The 6453-nt window shown below is 44.8% G+C and overlaps 1 protein-coding gene across 1 annotated transcript in view; it reads right to left on the reverse strand.

The window, feature by feature from the left end:
* The window catches only part of LOC103810504 (dedicator of cytokinesis protein 1-like), a gene marked incomplete at both ends in the record, with an annotated part of 39241 nt that overhangs the window by 7905 nt on the left and 24883 nt on the right, over positions 1-6453 (reverse strand). The window lies entirely within an intron of this gene.

Here is a 6453-nt window from a genome sequence, read left to right on the forward strand (position 1 = left end):
AAGAAATCACAACAACAACAAAGAAACTGAATTACATACCTTGCTTAAACAACAGCATTAGAATAAAATCAATCTCAATAAACCACACAAAATACATTGGGTCATGTGCCTGAAAACACTGTGCACCTGGTGTGCCATGGAGCTGCTGTAGGGCTGAGAGAACCACAGTCAGGGGTTGTCTAGGATGGGAAAGGACTCTAAGAGCAAAAACTCCAGTCACTCCAAACTGAATTACATACCTTGCTTAAACAACAGCATTAGAATAAAATCAATCTCAATAAACCACACAAAATACATTGGGTCATGTGCCTGAAAACACTGTGCACCTGGTGTGCCATGGAGCTGCTGTAGGGCTGAGAGAACCACAGTCAGGGGTTGTCTAGGATGGGAAAGGACTCTAAGAGCAAAAACTCCAGTCACTCCCAGCACTGCCACAGCCACCACTAACCATGTCCCCTGGTGCCACATCCACACAGCTTTTAAATCCCTCCCACTAAGGGTGATTATATAAAATAAGCAGGAAGGTATTTTCCCCCCTTGCATCTCCCCCCAGTTTCCTCCTCTCCTGCATTTTTTGCTTTCTGTTCTGGTGATGTTCTGTTCACCCATCCTCACACCTCCAGACCTGACAACTGCCCAGCTCAAATGAAGGTTTATAGAATTAATTTCATTTTACACTTCTTTATATTTAGACATCTCAGTTCAGTCCATCCCTTTCAAAAGTGTTGAAAAGATTCCTTGTAACAGCCTAAGATCCTTACAGCAGATTCACTGGGCTCAAGCGCAGTCAGCTTTCCACACACCCTACCCCAAGCCTAGAGCACTGAGTGGGGTTGTGGTGACTCAAGGACAGGACCCAGCACCTTGCCTCATCCTTGGCCCATGGATCCAACCTGTCCACATCCCTCAGCAGAGTTGTACTGCTCTCCAGCACATTAACTCTTCCACTGAACTTAGTGTCATCTGTGAACTGACTGAGGATTCACTTGATCAGATCACAGACCCATTCCCTCATCTAGTAGGAGGGAGTTGTACAGGAGATCAGGTTGGTCAGGCAGGACCGGCCTTTCCTGACCCCACACTGTCTGGGCCTGGTTCCCTGCTTGGTCTCCATGTGCTGCACGATGGCTCTCAAGGTGATCTGCTCCATGACCTTCCCTGACAAGGGATGCAAATTTACTTGATGCAAATTAAGTGAGATGATCAAACTGCTTCAGAAACAAAATTATTCCTGCAAGCCCAACTAGAAATCCAGTAATGTGCCAACAGAGCCTGACCACAGAGAAACCCAGCACTGAGGGCATTGGATAAAGGCTGTTGATTGATTACATTTCATAATCACCTCCCTCTCCCTCTAATATCTATAATCTATATTAGACAGGACAGGCAATTTGCAGATATTGCTTTGAACAAATACTCATTATATTTCCATTGGTTCTTCTTCCTCTCTTTCCTCAACCATGAAATTCAGCAGCGTCTCAACTGACCCAAAGAAATTTAACAATATCCTTCAGCTCTTCAGAAGGCAAAAATCTTAATGAGGAGCAGCAAGAATGGTTTTAAATGTGCATTTCTCATTTTATTTTCTCCTTTAAAGAACCACTCAAACCCAAAAATATGCTCAAATTAGCACACCAGGCTATCTGAGAGCAAACTTGATGATCTGACTCTGCTGCTGAAATTTGGTTGGCATTGCTGACCTTACTTTGTTAGAAAAATGAGGTTTGGAATGAGTTATACATCCATTTAGATTGCATTAGCCTTCATCTTAAATTGAAATGCCCTGTCCACAGCACCTAATTGTCCTCTCAGCACCAGGCCACATGTTCCTTGGCCTGGAGATAGTGAGATTGTAGTTGGATGAAGCAAGGCTGAGGCAAAGGGCTGAACACACAACTCCCCATTGCTCCCTAAGAACATCCACTTTGGGGAATGAAGAGTTTGAGATTCTGGAGTGCCACAAGTTCCAAAGATGGTGGGGATCACTTAGCTTGTTCAGCCTGGAGAAGAGGAGACTGAAGGGAGATCTCCTCACTGGATACAACTTCCTCAGGAGGAAAAGTGCAGGGGCAGCTCTGAGATCTGCTCTCTGGGACCAGTGACAGAACCCAAGAAAATGGCCTGAAGCTGTGCCAGGGGAGGGTTAGGTTGGATATCAGGAAAAGGTTATTGCCCCAGAGGTGTTTGGGCACTGAACAGCTCCCCAGGGCAGTGGGCACAGCCCCAAGGCTGACAGAGCTCAGGGGGTGTTTGGCCAATGCTCTCAGGCACAGGGTGCAGTGTTGGTGTGTCTGTGCAGGGACAGGAGTTGGACTGATCATAGAATCAACCAGGTTGGAAGATACCTCAGAGATCACTGAGTCCAACCCTACTGTGGTTACTGGACCATGGCATTAAGTGCCACATCCAATCTCATCCAGGATCATCTGATCCTTGTGGGGTCCCTTCCAACTCAGGATATTCTGTGGATGCTGGGGAGAGAGAGGGGGAATGGAGCTCCTGGGGAAACCTTCAGGCACACAACTCATTCCTGTACCCATCCCACACAGATCCCCAATCCCATGTGCTCTAAAGCACTGAATGACTAAGAGAGATTTCACACCCCAAAACCCACAAATGAAATCCCAAAGCCCAAAATCCATGCCGGGTGAATTCTACTTGTCTTCTGATCTGCAAGTTGAAATTGCATTGCTTAGTTTATCAGGAAAAGTTGAGAAAAAATAAGCCCCGCAGGGAAGAGGGGCCCAAGAGAGCTGGTTGTTATTTAAGGCTCACTTCCTCCAGGCTCAAGAACGATGCATCCCAATGAGAAAAAAGTTGCGCCAAGGGCACATGAAACCTCTATGGATGAACCAAGAACTGCCATTACTGACACACAAACAAGAAATGCACAGGAGGTGGAAGCAGGTTCAGGTTACTTGGAGTGAATATAGAGAGGCGGCCAAAGCAGGTAGATATGAGACTAGAAAAGCCAAGGCTGACATAGAATTTAATCTGGCCCAGGATATCAAGAAAACATGGCTAGAAACTACACTGGTAGGGCTGAGCGAGGGAAAAGAAGCTTTTGAGTCCTACAGCAAACAAATTGGTTGATGTTTGGACAACCAGAAGCTGAGGAGTGACCTGATTTAAGCCAGAAAAGCGATGGCTGCTCACAAGGAGCAGAACCTGGTACCACATTAATCTCTGCTGACACCTCCACCTTACGTTCTCCTCTTGATTCTTCTCCTTTCTCCAACAAGCTTCATGAGATTATTTATGTAGGGAAGAGGAGTGGAATGAGCATGAGTTCCCTCATGTTTGCAAAGTGCCTTGAAGGTGAAAAATGCCTCAGAAGGACTAATTACAATCACGGTAATGAGGGATCACGTCTGCAGGAAATCACAAGGCAGAACGAGCACTCTGCAACACACTTTGGGCAAAGGGAAGGATCTGGATGTTTTGATCCATATTATGTATCTAATCTAGCATGATGAGACAGAGTATTTTTACTTCTAAACACAAATTAACAGGAATTCAGCAGTAAAGGCACAGCACCAGGAAAAGGAGCTTATTTTTACATACTAAGTTCATTTTGACTCAGAAGAGAAATATACAACCGAATTATAGATACCGAGTCAATATTCAGTTGTTTGGTAAATCAGCAAGGGAAACCTTTCAAAAATCTCTTAATGTTTCCTCATTTTGAGTGCCACTTTCTTCTGAGCTTCAGTCATCCACAATTTGTGAACAGAACCACAGAATCAACCGGGTTGGAAAAGACCTCCAAGATCAAGTCCAACCCTACCGTGGTCACTAGACCATGGCACTAAGTGCCACATCCAGTCTCAGCTTGAAAACCTCCAGGGACGGTGAATCCACCACCTCCCTGGGCAGCACATTCCAATGTCTGAGCACTCTCTCTGTAAAAAATATCTTCCTAATATCCAACCTAACCCTCCCCTGGCAGAGCTTGAGTCTGTGCCTAGTCTGGGCTGGTGAAAGGTGTCCCTGCTCACGGACTAGATGACCTTTAAAGGTCCTTTCCAACCCAAACCACCCTGTGACTCTCCAAGCCAACCTGTGCTGCCTCAGGCACTGTGTACACACCAAAGCCTGCAGGGAGCACAGCTCTGCCACTGACTGTATAACTTTAGCAGGATTAAATCCTCTTCCATGTTTCTTCACCTTCCAACCCTTGCCAGTGGAGACTATAAACACACCAGAGCAGAGGCTGTTTCCACTGCACCTCCCCAAGCTTCAACAAGCCCTTTAGATACTACTGAATATTAATATTAGTAATTAATTTTGTCAATGTTGCAGAGCCTAAAAAATGAATCCTCAGATTAAATATGATCTAGGTTGAGTTAACCTACAACACACAACCAGCAAGCACTCAATTATAGCATTCTTCCAAGTAACCCTTAGCTGTAATTGGAGATGCACAGGGAAAAAAAAAAGGATATTATGACCATTTGTTTCTGGCTTAAATTATTGGCATTACTTTAAAAAGTCTTTAAAAGTTTTTTAAAGTTTGCAGTGCTCTTATTTTGTCACATTATTTTTAATGAACACTTTGAGCTATAGGTAAAAACCAGTCTTTTCTATCCTCTGTGTGTGCGCCAACATCACCAAAACCCAAACTGCTGGTCATTTTTCCTACCTCCTAACAGCAGCAGGAACTGTGTGCTCCAAATCCTCAGGTATCACATGCACACATCTCTTAAATCCCTCCTGGGATGGCGACTCCACCTGGACAACCTGTTCCAATGCCTGACCATCCTTTCTGTGAAGAAATGCTCCCTAATATCCATCCCCTCATGCAACTTGAGGCTATTCCCTAACCTACCTGGATTTTCCCTTAGCCATTTGTGCAGCTGCACCACCACCGTCATCAAAATATCATCAAACACCACCACCATCACCAAAACATCAGCAAACATCACCAACATCACCAAAACCCAACCCACAGCTGGTGATTTTTCCCACCTCCTAACTGAAGCAGGAGCTGTGTGTCCCAAATCCCTTGCAGAACCCTCTGAAAAATTCAAGTGTTGACTACAGAGCCAATTTATTCAGGTGAGGACAACGTGGCTGTGGCACAGGATCCTGATAAATGAAATCTATATTCTTGAAGGTCAATAACTCCCAATCTGCTGCCTCACAGATTTCCTGCCTTGGAAGCTTTCCCAGCTTGGCCCAGGACACAGCAAGTCTTGTGGAGAAATGAGCCGTATGGGGAACTACTACACGGGATTTGTACCATGTACAACTCATTAATGGGAGAAACAATTTATCTGGGGAATGTACCAGAGAGAGAGAGAGAGAGGCTGGAGATAGTGGAAGCAAAATGCTTCTTTTAGACTGAAGGGGTAAGAAAAATGTGTAAAGCCTCAATTTAGTTGTGTAGACACGAGCTGCAAATTGGGCTGGGAAAGACTTTGAAGAGGCAGAAGGAGATCTTTATTTTTTAGGGAAAACCTAGTGATTTAATTTGTTTCTTGAGCTGGATTTCTCACTGCCCAGAAAGAACTACAGCATCCAATTTAGTTTCTGAGGTTAACAGCAGCAAAGGAGGAACTCACGGTATTTCTTAGCTCCTGCTGAGTTAAGAGTCAGCAGCAATGGAATAGTCTGGGATAAGAATATTATCACTGGGATATATGAGGGACATTCTAAGCTGTTTAAATCTCAGATAGAGTTAATTAATCAACATGCAAGCTTAATATTTTAACTGAAACATCCCAGCAGAGTATTTCTGTGCTGTTGGTGCTGCATTCAAGACGTGGAAGGTGCAGCCAGGCTGGAAATCCTTTGAACAAGTATATTCATCTGGAACACAGTCAGACACTGTCTCTCTCCTCTCTGAAGACTGTCTGTCCTTCAGCCTGACATGGGACAGAGCTGGCCAGGAGCTTCGTGTTGATTCTTGGCAGACAGGTGAATCTCCCCACTCCCTTGTTAGAAGCAAAAACCATTTGATGCCATCCCATAAGCCAGAAAACAATTTTAAGCCAAACCATTTACTGTGCAATTTCCAATATTTTGTGTTCTGTGGCTGTGATAAACAAGTAAAATCTTTTTTTTCCCTGTAGGTGAGGAGGAAAGAGGAGCAGAAATAAACGAGCAGTGTGCATTTACTTACTTTTTTCTCCTCAGGACCAGTGCTTTCAATTTATGGAGCAGTGGAAAGCACATCCTGATTTACAGGCTGCGGCAGCCGCTGGCAAACCTCAACCACGTCCCTGTCCCTACATTTTCCATGCAGGAATAAGGATCTGCTGCTCCTGTCTGGCTCCAGAGGCCACACAAGCCACACACTAAGGTCCATTCCAACCATAAAAATTCTATGGTTCTATACCGTACTGCACACAGCTCTGGTGTCCCCAGTAGCAGAGGAACATGGAACTGTTGGAGCAAGTCCAGAGGAGGACACAAAGCTGACCGGAGGATTGAAGCATCTCCCCTATAAGC

This window comes from Acanthisitta chloris, unplaced genomic scaffold, assembly GCF_000695815.1.
Source record: "Acanthisitta chloris isolate BGI_N310 unplaced genomic scaffold, ASM69581v1 scaffold4671, whole genome shotgun sequence".
Classification (NCBI taxonomy): Eukaryota; Metazoa; Chordata; class Aves; order Passeriformes; family Acanthisittidae; genus Acanthisitta; species Acanthisitta chloris.